Source organism: Eleutherodactylus coqui, chromosome 9 (genome assembly GCF_035609145.1).
Source record: "Eleutherodactylus coqui strain aEleCoq1 chromosome 9, aEleCoq1.hap1, whole genome shotgun sequence".
NCBI lineage: Eukaryota > Metazoa > Chordata > Amphibia > Anura > Eleutherodactylidae > Eleutherodactylus > Eleutherodactylus coqui.
Genome location: NC_089845.1, coordinates 3,167,910 through 3,183,076, shown reverse-complemented (window position 1 = coordinate 3,183,076; position 15,167 = coordinate 3,167,910).

The window sequence follows — 15,167 nt, the reverse complement described above, 5'->3', positions numbered from 1 at the left end:
CTGTACAGAAGCAATGAGAAATCCAATCCTGTGCCACCACCATCAGGAGCTGTACACGTGGGCATAGCAATGGGGAACCTATGTGCCACACACTATTCATTCTGTCAAGGTGTCTGCATGCCCCAGTCAGACCGCATTTTTTTATAAATAGTCACAGGAAGGTACAACTCCGCAATGGGAATTCCGTGTGCACCCACAGCATGGGTGGCTCCCTGGAACCCACCCGCTGTACATAAATGTATCCCATTGCAGTGCCCTGGACAGCAGAGCTAACGTCAGATTAAATGCAGGTGGGCTTCGTCCCACACTGCATGCCCCAGTCAGACTGGGGTTATTTATAAGTAGACACATGCAGTTACAAGTCCGTGTGGACCGACAGCATGGGTGGCTCCCTGGAACCCACCGGCGGTACATAAATATATCCCATTGCAGTGCCCAGCACAGCTGAGGTAATGTTGTGTTTAATGCGGGTGGGCTTCGGCCCACACTGCATGCCCCAGTCAGACTGGGTTTTTTTAGAAGTGGACACATGCAGTTACAACTCCGTGTGGACCGACAGCATGGGTGGCTCCCTGGAACCCACCGGCGGTACATAAATATATCCCATTGCAGTGCCCAGCACAGCTGAGGTAATGTCGTGTTTAATGCGGGTGGGCTTCGGCCCACACTGCATGCCCCAGTCAGACTGGGTTTTTTTAGAAGTGGACACATGCAGTTACAACTCCGTGTGGACCGACAGCATGGGTGGCTCCCTGGAACCCACCGGCGGTACATAAATATATTCCATTGCATTGCCCATCACAGCTGAGGTAATGTCATGTTTAATGCAGGTGGGCTTCGGCCCACACTGCATGCCTCAGTCAGACTGGGGTTCTTTAGAAGTGGACACATGCAGTTACAACTCCGTGTGGACCAACAGCATGGGTGGGTGCCAGGAAGCCACCGGCGGTACATAAATATATCCCATTGCATTGCCCATCACAGCTGAGGTAATGTCATGTTTAATGCAGGTGGGCTTCGGCCCACGCTGCATACCCCAGTCAGACTGGGGTTCTTTAGAAGTGGACACATGCAGTTACAACTCCGTGTGGACCGACAGCATGGGTGGGTGCCAGGAAGCCACCGGCGGTACATAAATATATCCCATTGCAGTGCCCAGCACAGCTGATGTAACGTCAGCTTTAATGCAGGTAGGCAAAAGATTAATTGAATTACACTGTAGGCGAGGGCCCCAAAAAATTGGTGTACCAACAGTACTAATGTAGCTCAGAAAAATTGCCCATGCCCAACCAAGAGGGCAGGTGAAACCCATTAATCGCTTTGGTTAATGTGGCTTAATTGGTAACTAGGCCTGGAGGCAGCCCAGTTAAAATAAAAATTGGTTCAGGTGAAAGTTTCCACACTTTAATGAGCATTGAAACATATAAAAATTGTTTAGAAAAATTATATGACTGAGCCTTGTGGGCCTAAGAAAAATTGCCCGTTCGGCGTGATTATGTGAGGTTTCAGGAGGAGGAGCAGGCGGAGGAGGAATATTATACACAGATTGATGAAGCAAAAAGGTCCCCGTTTTTGATGGTGATAGAGAACAATGCTTCCATCAGCGGGTGCAGCCTACGTATTGTTTAGGTATCGCTGCTGTCCGCTGGTGGAGAAGAAAAGTCTGGGGAAATCCAGGCTTTGTTCATCTTTATAAGTGTAAGCCTGTCAGCACTGTCGGTTGACAGGCGGGTACGCTTATCTGTGATGATTCCCCCAGCCGCACTAAACACCCTCTCTGACAAGACACTAGCCGCAGGACAAGCAAGCACCTCCAGGGCATAGAGCGCGAGTTCAGGCCACGCGTCCAGCCTCGACACCCAGAAGTTGTAGGGGGCAGAGGCATCACAGAGGACGGCCGTGCGATCGGCTACGTACTCCCTCACCATCCTTTTACAGTGCTCCCGCCGACTCAGCCTTGACTGGGGAGCGGTGACACAGTCTTGCTGGGGAGCCAGAAAGCTGTCAAAGGCCTTAGAGAGTGTTCCCCTGCCTGTGCTGTACATGCTGCCTGATCTCCGCGCCTCCCCTGCTACCTGGCCCTCGGAACTGCGCCTTCTGCCACTAGCGCTATCGGATGGGAATTTTACCATCAGTTTGTCCGCCAGGGTCCTGTGGTATAGCATCACTTTCGAACCCCTTTCCTCTTCGGGTATGAGAGTGGAAAGGTTGTCGTTATATCGTGGGTCGAGCAGTGTGTACACCCAGTAATCCGTAGTGGCCAGAATGCATGTAACGCGAGGGTCACGAGAAACGCATCCTAACATGAAGTCAGCCATGTGTGGCAGGGTACCTGTACGCCACACATGGCTGTCCTCACTAGGAAGATCACTATCAGGATCCTCCTCCTCCTCAGGCCATACACGCTGAAAGGATGACAGGCAAGCAGCATGGGTACCCTCAGCAGTGGGCCAAGCTGTCTCCTCCCCCTCCTCCTCATGCTCCTCCACCTCCTCCTCCTCAACGCGCTGAGATATAGACAGGAGGGTGCTCTGACTATCCAGCGACATACTGTCTTCCCCCGCCTCAGTTTCCGAGCGCAAAGCGTCTGCCTTTATGCTTTGCAGGGAACTTCTCAAGAGGCATAGCAGAGGAATGGTGATGCTAATGATTGCAGCATCGCCGCTCACCATCTGGGTAGACTCCTCATTGTTTCCAAGGACCTGGCAGATGTCTGCCAACCAGGCCCACTCTTCTGTAAAGAATTGAGGAGACTGACTCCCACTGTGCCGCCCATGTTGGAGTTGGTAATCCACTATAGCTCTACGCTGCTCATAGAGCCTGGCCAACATGTGGAGCATAGAGTTCCACCGTGTGGGCACGTCGCACAGCAGTCGGTGCACTGGCAGATTAAACCTATGTTGCATGGTGCGCAGGGTGGCAGCGTCCGTCTTGGACTTGCGGAAATGTGCGCAGAGCCGGCGCATCTTTCCGAGCAGGTCTGACAAGCGTGGGTAGCTTTTCAGAAAGCGCTGAACCACCAAATTAAAGACGTGGCCCAGGCATGGCACGTGCGTGAGGCTGCCGAGCTGCAGAGCCGCCACCAGGCTACGGCCGTTGTCACACGCGACCATGCCCGGTTGGAGGCTCAGCGGCGCAAGCCAGCGGTCGGTCTGCTCTGTCAGACCCTGCAGCAGTTCGTGGGCCATGTGCCTCTTCTCTCCTAAGCTCAGTAGTTTCAGCACGGCCTGCTGACGCTTGCCCACCGCTGTGCTGCCACGCCGCGTTACACCGACTGCTGGCGACGTGCTGCTGCTGACACATCTTGATTGCGAGACAGAGGTTGCGTAGGAGGAGGAGGGTGGTTTAGTGGAGGAAGCATACACCGCCGCAGATACCACCACCGAGCTGGGGCCCGCAATTCTGGGGGTGGGTAGGATGTGAGCGGTCCCAGGCTCTGACTCTGTCCCAGCCTCCACTAAATTCACCCAATGTGCCGTCAGGGAGATATAGTGGCCCTGCCCGCCTGTGCTTGTCCACGTGTCCGTTGTTAAGTGGACCTTGGCAGTAACCGTGTTGGTGAGTGCGCGTACAATGTTGCGGGAGACGTGGTTGTGCAGGGCTGGGACGGCAGATCGGGAAAAGTAGTGGCGACTGGGAACCAAGTAACGTGGGGCCGCCGCCGCCATCATGCTTTTGAAAGCCTCCGTTTCCACAAGCCCATACTGCAGCATCTCCAGGCTGATCAATTTGGCTATGTGCACGTTTAATGCTTGAGCGTGCGGGTGCGTGGCGGCGTACTTGCGCTTGCGCTCAAACACTTGCGCTAGCGACGGCTGGACGCTGCGCTGAGAGACATTGGTGGATGGGGCCGAGGACAGCAGAGGTGAGGGTGTGGGTGCAGGCCAGGAGACGGTAGTGCCTGTGTCCTGAGAGGGGGGTTGGATCTCAGTGGCACGTTTGGGCACAGGGGGAGAGGCAGTGGTGCAAACCGGAGGCGGTGAACGGCCTTCGTCCCACCCTGTGGGGTGCTTGGCCATCATATGTCTGCGCATGCTGGTGGTGGTGAGGCTGGTGGTGGTGGCTCCCCGGCTGATCTTGGCGCGACAAAGGTTGCACACCACTGTTCGTCGGTCGTCTGCACTCTCAGTGAAAAACTGCCAGACCTTTGAGCACCTCGGCCTCTGCAGGGTGGCATGGCGCGAGGGGGCGCTTTGGGAAACAGTTGGTGGATTATTCGGTCTGGCCCTGCCTCTACCCCTGGCCACCGCACTGCCTCTTCCAACCTGCCCTGCTGCTGCACTTGCCTCCCCCTCTGAAGACCTGTCCTCAGTAGGCTTAGCAAACCAGGTGGGGTCAGTCACCTCATCGTCCTGCTGCTCTTCCTCCGAATCCTCTGCGCTCCTCCCTCGGACTTACTCCAATTACTGCTACCTGAGTGATAGACAACTGTGTCTCATCGTCATCGTCCTCCTCACCCACTGAAAGCTCTTGAGACAGTTGCCGGAAGTCCCCAGCCTCATCCCCCGGACCCCGGGAAGTTTCCAAAGGTTGGGCATCGGTCACAACAAACTCCTCCAGTGGGAGAGGATTCGGAACCATTGCTGCCCATTCTGGGCAGGGGCCCGAGAACAGTTCCTGGGAGTCTGCCTGCTCCTCAGAATGTGTCATTGTAATGGAGTGAGGAGGCTGGGAGGAAGGAGGAGCAGCAGCCAGAGGATTCAGAGTTGCAGCAGTGGACGGCGCAGAACTCTGTGTGGTCGATAGATTGCTGGATGCACTTTCTGCCATCCACGACAGGACCTGCTCACACTGCTCATTTTCTAATAAAGGTCTACCGCGTGGACCCATTAATTGTGTGATTAATCTGGGGACGCCAGAAACGTGCCTCTCTCCTAATCCCGCAGCAGTCGGCTGCGATACACCTGGATCAGGAGCTCGGCCTGTGCCCACACCCTGACTTGGGCCTCCGCGTCCTCGCCCGCGTCCACGTTCACGTCCTCTAGGCCTACCCCTACCCCTCAGCATGGTGTATTACCAGTAGTGCAGAAACAGAACGCTGTAATTAAATGTGCCACTTATTGGCCTGTGGTTGGAGGCAGACTTCGCTTACGGAACGCACAGCAGAGCCAGGAAAGAATTTTGCGCAAGCCTGCTGTAACACTTAGCTGGCTGCGTATTAATTAGGACAACTACCCCCAGCAGAGACGCAGGACAGTCAGGACAGTCACAGGCAGCCCAAATATATTTTTTTGTCCCAAATTGTTTTGGAAAAGCCCACTGCCTATATAGACAGTATCTGTATTTCACCTTTTTCACTGTCCCTGCCTTAGCACTACTGGCCCTATACTATGTAAAATTACCGCAGACAGTTTCCCTCTGGACAGGATGACAGCGGTGATGTAACGGCCAACGCAGAGCCAGGAAAGAATTTTGCGCAAGCCTGCTGTAACACTTAGCTGGCTGCGTATTAATTAGGACTACTACCCCCAGCAGAGACGCAGTACAGTCCGGACGGTCACAGGCAGCCCAAATAGAATGTTTTTTCCCAAATTTTTTTGGAAAAGCCCACTGCCTATATAGACAGTATATCTCTTTCACTGTCACTGCCTCACCACTACTGGCCCTGGACTATGTAAAATTACTGCAGACTGTTTCCCTCTGGACAGGATGACAGCGGTGATGTAAAGGCCAACGCAGAGCCAGGAAAGAATTTTGCACAAGCCTGCTGTAACACTTAGCTGGCTGCGTATTAATTAGGACTACTACCCCCAGCAGAGACGCAGTACACTCAGGACGGTCACAGGCAGCCCAAATAGAATGTTTTTTCCCAAATTTTTGGGAAAAGCCCACTGCCTATATAGACAGTATACGTCTTTCACCTTTTTCACTGTCCCTGCCTCAGCACTACTGGCCCTATACTATGTAAAATTACTGCAGACTGAGGACGCAATGCTCTGCACGGCCGATATACAAAAAAAAAAAAAAATGTGCAACACTGCAAAAGCAGCCTCAACAGTACTGCACACGGTCAGATGTGGCCCTAAGAAGGACCGTTGGGGTTCTTGAAGCCTAAAATAAATCCTAACACTCTCCCTATAGCAACTCCAGCAAGACAGCACTTTCCCTGAACTATGTCAGAATGCATCTGTGGCGAGCCGCGGGAGGGGCCGATTTATATACTCGGGTGACACCTGATCTCGCCAGCCACTCACTGCAGGGGGGTGGTATAGGGCTTGAACGTCGCAGGGGGAAGATGTAATGCCTTCCCTGTCTTTCTATTGGCCAGAAAAGCGCGCTAACGTCTCAGAGATGAAAGTGAAAGTAACTCGAACATCGCGTGGTGCTCGTCTCTAGTAACGAGCATCTCGAACACGCTAATACTCGAATGAGTATCAAGCTCGGACGAGTACGTTCGCCCCTTCTCTATTCTTAACCAATTCACCATTTTGTTCTTGTAAGCATCCAAAAGCATCTTTGACTTTTCTTTTGCTTTTGACTTCCCCCCAAATCCTTTTTTATTACTTTTGACCTCTGTGGCAAGCCTCAGTTCATTAACTTTTCTGACACTTGCCCTACAGTTTCTGCAGACCACATTATATTCTTCTTTAGATATTCCCCCCTCTTCTCATTTGATAAACATATTTTTCTTCCTTTTTAACATGTGTGCAAGTTCTGTGTTCATCCATCCTGGTTTCTTTAAATGCTTCCCATTCTTCCTTCTTTTAGGGATTGTTAACAATTGTGCTTTGAGAATATTATTTCGCAATAATTCCCAACCTCCTTGGACATTTCTGTCCTTAAAGGGGTTGTCTCGCGGCAAACATCAAAATTTTACATTACCCCATTCCCCCTGTCACCCCCCTGGCATAAAATAGCAAATTAAAGCAGTTTTTAAACCGCTTGCTACTCACCGATCCGACGAAATATGGAGTTATAAAAATCTTCTCCCTAAGGGCGCCCACCCACTGGCGTTTGCGATTTTCGTGCGTGAAAAACGCCGCATTTTCGTGGCGTTTTTCCCACGTTTTTCGCGGCGTTTTTTGCCACGTTTTCGCAGCTTTTCCATTAATTTCCATTGACTTTCATGGGTGCATTAGGAGAAAAATAAGGACACATATGCAACTGACAGTTCCTATGTTAAAAAACGCAACGCAACACAAAACGCCAGTGGACAGGAGTACATTCAATTCTAATTGCTCTGCAGAAAAAACGCAAAACGCAAAGAAAAAAAAATCGCCAGTGGGTGGGCGCCCTAAGATGGCCGCTGGTCCTTTCCCTGGGATGCACTGCGGTTTTCTCCCATGGTGCACCATGGGGTCTGTGCATTCCATTGCCGATTCCAGCGTCCTGATTGGCTGGAATCGGCACACGTGACGGGGCGGAGCTACGATGACGACGCGGTGACCAGTTCTCCGGCACGAGCGGCCCCATTCACCAGCCAGAAGCACGGACTGCGCAAGCGCGTCTAAAAACGCCAGAAGACATCAGAATTAGACGGAGCCATGGAGATGGGGACGCTAGCAACGGAGCAGGTAAGTGAATAACTTCTGTATGGCTCATATTTAATGCACAATGTACATTACAAAGTGCATTAATATGGCCATACAGAAGTGTATAACCCCACTTACTGCCGCGAGACAACCCCTTTAAGAACATCCAGCAATTGGATTCTTCCTACCTTCTGTCTGAGTTCATTAAAATCTGCCTTTCTGAAATCCAACCTTGAGGTCTGAGTTTTCTCAGGTCTTCCTCCCCTTTTTATCCAAAATTCAAGGAAAACATGATCACTGCCTCCTAAGGTCCCAGCCATCCTTACTTCCTCAATCATTTCCTCCCTGTTGATAAGAATTAGGTCCAAGATAGCAGATCCCCTTGTTTTTTCTTTGAACCTTTGGAAGATAAAGTTGTCAGCAAGAGCGGATAAGAATTTGTTGGATCCCTTACTTTTACCTGAAAGATATTCCCAACAAATGTCTGGATAGTTAATATCTCCTATAATCCCTGTCATGCTTTTTTGAGAGCTTGGCCATCTGATGTACAAAGAGTTCATCAATATCTTGTGCTCCTCCAGATGGCCTATAGTAAATTCCTACAATGATGTCCTTGCTGTTGTTCTCTCCTTGTATTCCTACCCAAACAGTTTCTACAGAACTCCCATGCTCTGAAGCTTGAATCTCTGTGGAGATTAATGTTTTCCTAACATACAACACAATACCTCCTACCCATTTATTAGGTCTGTTTCTTATAAATAAGTTGTATCCTTCAAACCTTGTATTCTAATCATGTGTATCATTTTACCAAATTTATGTGATGCCTATGCCATCATATTTCTCTTCTTGTGTTAGGAGCTCCAATTCTCCTTGCTTGTTTCCCATGCTCTGCGCATTTGTGTAAAAACATTTTAGTTTGTGATCGGTGTCTCTTGCTCCTCCACTTTCCTTCTAAATTTTTTGTCTTTGTTCTTTCTTTCCACTTCTAATAGCAAGGTTCTCAAATGTATTAATTAGCTTTATATTACCTGGCCTTTCACTTCCCTTCCCATATTGTTCTAGTTTAAAGTTCTCCTAATGAGTGAAGCAAGGCGCCCACCAAATATATGCTTACCTGTTTTTGTAAGATGCAACCTGTCTCTAGCAAGCAGTCCATCATATATGTAATTTACGCCATGGTCTAAAAATCCAAATCTTTGCTGACGGCACCATCGACGTAGCCAGTTGTTCACCTCTAGAATCCTATTCCATCTTCTTATTCCATGGCCATCCACTGGGAGGATGGATGAGAAGACCACCTGTGCTCCTAGTTCCTTCACCTTCTTTGCGAGGTCTTCAAAGTCTCTGCAGATAGTTGCTATGTCCTTTTTTTGCAGTGTCATTTGTTCCTACATGTATTAGTAGGAATGGGTGGTGTTTTGTAGGACTGAAGAGTCGTGACAGCCTATCAGCCTATAATATTGTAAAAACTGCATAAGTAACAGGTGAATTTATTATAACACAAGCATTGAGCTGCGGCTAGAGCTTATATGTTTAACAGAACTATTGTATTAATTAGAAATGCTTTCTATTCCATATTGCTAAATTTGATTGTAAATTTATTATATTATTCTATATTTCAGTTTTAACCTTGCAAGCATTTATAAGGTATGCATGAACAACGTTTTCTTAATATTTTGCACTAAACTCTGTCGACCAATATAACAAACACATAAAAAAAAAATTCCAACACTCCAGGAGTCAGGCAGAGGATTCAGGATAAGCATCAATATATAATCAATACATACAAAGAGCACTTAGTAGAGGTGGTTAGGTAAGGGGCGGGACTGTAAGGTTATGATTACAGAATCTTATGTTGTCATACATGGATTTGGGGGGGGGCTTTTTCCTCAGAGCCCCCTTACTAAATAAGCCCCCTTTACATATATTGATTCTAAATTGATCCTTATTCTGACTCTTCTGCCTCACTCCTGGGGCATAAAAATGTATTCTTACTCTATTTCTATACATTTATGACCAAGGTTGTGTTCCTCTTTGGATATTCTATTGATGCTTTCCAATTGGATGTCTTGAGTGATGAGGGGTCTATTTTGGCTGTTTGATGACTTTCTAGTTTGGGGATAACTTAGAATACAGGTGTAATAGCATGTCTTTATGGGTAGACTGGCCACGTCAGGTGAGTCCCCTGTTTGGGATATTTCTGAATTACATATATTTCATTTATTTATTTTTAACCTTGGGGTGTGGTCTTTTCTTTAGTTTTTTTCTCAATAAAACATAAAGGCACTCAGGGCATGATGTAAAGTTTGGGCATTTGAATAGAGTCCACAGGCCCATGCAGATGGGTAGTGCTGAAACCCCACATGTAGCCATGGGTGAGTATTGTATCTTAGATGTATCTTATTTACATATGGAGGTTTGTTTGAGAAAGTTCTGCTAATGTCCCATGCATATGAAAAAGGCTTGCAGAAACTCATGCACATGCTGCAAAAACAACCCTATCAGATATTCAAAAACGATTTTTCAGAAATGTTTGCAATAAATCTGATGTGTGTGAATCTACACTTAGTGCTTGATGCTCTTCCACTAAATCAGGCTAATTACGTGATATTTCTATGCTTGGTGTAGTGACATCAGTAGGCAAGATCCAAAATGGTTTTTATCTATCCTCTGCAATTTTTAGTGATTTCTTGTCTTTTGTACTTAAAGGGGTTGTCCCGCGCCGAAACGGGTTTTTTTTTTTTTCAACCCCCCCCCCCCCCCCCCCCCGTTCGGCGCGAGACAACCCCAATGCAGGGACTTTAAAAAAAAAACGCTCAGCGCTTACCTTAATCCCCGCGCTCCGGTGACTTCTATACTTACCGGCTGAAGATGGCCGCCGGGATCCTCTTCCTCCGTGGACCGCAGCTCTTCTGTGCGGTCCATTGCCGATTCCAGCCTCCTGATTGGCTGGAATCGGCACGTGACGGGGCGGAGCTACACGGAGCCCCATTGAAGAAAGCAGAAGACCCGGACTGCGCAAGCGTGTCTAATTTGGCCATTCGACCATTTTAGACGGCGAAAATTAGGCGGGCTCCATGGAGACGAGGACGCCAGCAGCGGAGCAGGTAAGTGAAAAACTTTTTATAACTTCTGTATGGCTCATAATTAATGCACGATGTACATTACAAAGTGCATTATTATGGCGATACAGAAGTGTATAGACCCACTTGCTGCCGCGGGACAACCCCTTTAAGTCAACATTGCAGTTACGCTGCCCATTTTCAACTCTGGAAAGCTAGTTAATGAGTGCAGTGAAGACAGACTGTGGACAAAGAGAAAGGTGGGATATTAGGAGTAAGTCAGTGCTGTGCTCTTATGCTATCATATCTATAAAGTACTGTTGTTGGAGGCTGCATGAAAGAGAATTAGTAGATGGTAAAAAGACAAAACAAAAAGGGGATCCAATGATGCCATCCTCCTAAAGACTATAAAGATTGGCACATTCATAAATAGTGATGATACAACTGCATTGTATGTCTTTTTCTAGAAAACATGCAGTAGACAGAGATAGACAGGTAGATGATAGCCACAAAATGCCCTTACTACACACCTTTGCCTAAAATATGCCATTTTGTCCTCCAAAAATAATGGAAATAAATGCAAACCATGCCAAACTGACACCAACGTTTGCACCTTTGGTCTTCATTTGACTAAATAAAGTGAATGATTCCATTCCGAGTTCCATCTTTTCGATTACTCAGATGAAACCCTGGGAAGGAAAGGTGTGAATGCTGGATAAAAAGAGCCCCTTATAAATGTACTGCAGCTGCTCCAATCTACTAGTCATGACAGCGGACTCATAGCATGTATTAATATACAAACAAATGTTCTAGACAAACATTATGCAGATTTTCACAGGCAGACAAAGAAAAATAAAACAATTGAGACACTGTATGAAACAATTACGTGTATCATTGCCCATATCAGTCTTTGTAGTCTAGTTTATGCTTAAAATCATTCTAGCTAATGTGTATAAATAGAGCATTTACAGAGCAATGTGCAGCATGTAATTAAACCACAGCTGCTTGAGCTCTTTATGGCAACAATAATAATGATATGTTTGCTTCATTATAACTTGTAATCTTATCCATAGCAGTAAAGTAAAAGTTGGAAAATGAAGACTAATCAATTCAATTACAAAAATGCTTAAAATGAGAAATAATCCATGAAATATACAGCAATGTGAAATATTATACACATCATTACTGATTGTAATAACTCATGATAGTTGTATTGACCAGATGTCAATAAATAACACCTTTTAGAGCATTTTCTTGCATAGTGCACAAATTCATATATTCTATCTGCACTTAGGCAAGAAAAATGTTCAAAGCAAAAGCTCCAATTTTGAGCAGAAAAAAAGTGTGTTTTTATGGGAGGTTTTTGGGCCAGTTCCAATTTTCCTTCTGAATTATCACATTTTACAAAACCTATCAGATAGTGTCCATCAATACGTGTGGTCAGACTATGATACTTATACAGCTGAATATGTAGGTGAAAATTCTGAGGTGATACAAAATTAGTGCAAAAATGTATTTACATAAAGTTAATGCCGATTGTTTTCTTATTGCTATGAATCTGACAATGAGCACAATGGCTACATCATAAAAGATAAAGTCATGAGACACAAGAGTTTCTGCAAATAAGGAAGATGGTTTACTGGATTGCTTTCCTATTCCCAATCATTGTTAAGACTTGTTAGAAAGTCGCATTGATTTGCAGTAATGCTGCCATCCAATTGGTGGTGCTGCAGAGGTATTTTACCATCTACCCTATTTGCATAAATTACCCAAAGGAGCTAGCATGGCCTTATAAGTCTCCTTACTCACCTTCTAGGTGTCCCCACACCACTTTTGGGTGCTCTGCTTGGGGAGAGACTTTACCATCCCCAACCAACTCACCCCCTAAGTGTCTCCACACACTTTTTGGGTGCTCTCCTTAAGGAGACACGTCCCCACTCCTGACACAAGAGTTTCTGTAACTTTTTACTTCCACTTTAGACACAAAAGACTTAGGGCCCTTTTACATGTGCCAATTCTCTGTCCATTGTAACAAGCGCCAACTGACGTATAGCATGTGGAGTGGATTGGTGCTCCTTACTGCCATTCACATGACAAAGGCTTGGTAGCAGGAGGACAAACAGTTACAATCGTTCATCCCTATAGTGAAAAGATAAAACCCCACGCCAGCTCGGGCATTTATTATGCCATTTAAACACTACTTGATCAGTGTTTTGCATGTGAAACACTGAGCGATAAATGTGCGAGGACTGTCTAAACGGGCTGCCTGAAGAAGCTTGTTCCGTTGGGCCAACAAGAATCGTGAGATTCACGTCCATGTAAAAGGGTCATAAGTCACAGAGGATGCAGCAAAGCGGTTCATCTAGTTAGCTGTTTAACTCTGCAGATGATGAATATAAAATATACATGTAAGGTTGCCTTTGTATTTTTCTGAATGCTGACATATAAGTATACATTTTTTCTCCTATTGTAATTTATAGCTACTTCATTATTTCAGAGTCAAGCACTACATGTAGGTGCTGGCACACTTTCATCTCAGTGAAGCTGACAATGACCTATCAAACAAATTATTAAAAATTAAGGATTACGTTGGTACATAATTTTGTGCTAATGTGTAAGCACAAGTCAGACAATGTTCTCACCAGCCCGACAGACGGATTTGAAGATGCCAGTGTTCTAAAAAAAATAACAACTAAGAAAAAGACAGACAACAGGACAAGATTCTGCTCTTTGTCACATACCCAGGATGCTCCAAGGGGAACATGGGATTATTTTAAAGTCAAGTGGAGAGTGGGATTTTCTTTGAAGTGCTTCAGTAATTATGTTTGCTCAAGAAAATATGGGAAACGGCAGAGATATGAGGCTTCTTGATGTTCAAGAAAAGCTTGTTTGTGGATATAAGTCTTTGGTGAAAGGATGCAGTGACAAGTCATCTTCGTGAAAAGACTTCTGCAGAAATGTTATCCAGAAATGTACGGTGTCTGCTTCAGCATTGTTATGTCAATCATAAAAGTTACACTTGCTTTGGGAGATGTGATATGGACAAAATTCTTTCAGAAGGATTTTAACTGTCTCTTCCTAACTTTAATTTATTCTGTATAAATATGCCTAATTCATGCTGACATATCTAGCAGGAACACACAATGTCTGGCAACCTAGTGGTACACAGTCACATTACACCAAAGAACAGAGCACACATCATCGTCCTCCATGAGTGGATGCACGTAGGCTCACAGCACCACTACATTTTCAGTAGGCAATGAAAATACATATAAATTGCATGTAAACGATTAGAAAATAAAACTGACATAAATACAGGAAGCATTTTTTGATACTCGGATGAGTGTAGCTTATTCTCTTATTTTATAACACTCTCTTCCCTCACTGAATTTTCATTTATACTGCATTTTGGGCAGACCCTTTAACCTGACCGAATTAAAATGTATATATGTAATACACGATGTCATAATCCTAAGAATGCTAAGCTTTACCAATTACTAACTCTAAAACAAAATAAAACTAATTTAAACTGTAAAAGTGAGTTAATTGAAAAGAACTGTGCTCATTCAGAAAAACTGGGCTGAAGTAAACCTTATCTTGGTGCGAAACAACGTTGGAAACATGTCATATTAGTTATTTTATGAGTTGAAGTCAGGAAGCAAAAATGCTATCTGAAAATAAGTTCATAATAGTTCTGTCACTTTAACCCCTTCATAAGTAAGGGTCATGTCCCTGCGTTTCCCACTGACATCCCGGTGTCATCCTCCACAGTTGGGACCTCTCCCTGTCTAGGTCTCCAACTGTATTTAATCCAGCTGAACTGATGAAGGGGTTTTGCCCCAAAATGCATTTTCTTGGCGGGTTGTCAATTAAAAGAGAAATTTTCATCCAGTTGTTTTTAATTATTCATGTTATTTGTGGAGGACTGCACAGAGCCACCATATTTGTGGGTTTTTTGCACTCCTCTATATGTACATGAGGGCTTGTTTTTTTGCAGGACAAGTTCTATTTTTTCAATGGTACCATTTAATGTAACACATAACATATTGGAAAACTTTAAAAAATTTCTAATCGTGGAAAAATGGGAGATACAATTAAAAGAAAAGAAAATAAACCATAAAGGCGAAGTCAGATGAGAATTCTTTTGTGTGCGCCTATGTGTGAAAAAAAGCACGTCTGATAGAACCATTGGCTCCCTACCGTGTTTCCCCGATAGTAAGACACCCCCGATTGTAAGACGTATCGGAGGTTTCAGGGGGGTCGGCCAATGTAAGCCGTACCCCGAAAGTAAGACATATGTCTTACTTTCGGGGAAACACGGGGGTATTGCCGCCTCCCTCTCATCTAGCTGCGCGCCGCCTCCTGCCCACGTTCGCACCGTCCCCCTCTCCATACGTCGCCGCGTCTGCCACCTCCCTCTGATCTTAATGAGCGCCGCCTCCTGCCCACTTCCGCGCCGCCCCCCCCTCCATACGTCACCGCGTCTGCCGCCTTTGGCCGCCTGCAGACGAGCGGGTCGGATCCGGCAGCGAGAATTCTCGCCGCGTGATCCGACCCGAGCGCCTGCAGGGACGAGCGCGTACTCACCCGCACCTGGCGGCCCCGGCTCTTTCATGTGCCGGCTGCCGCGCAG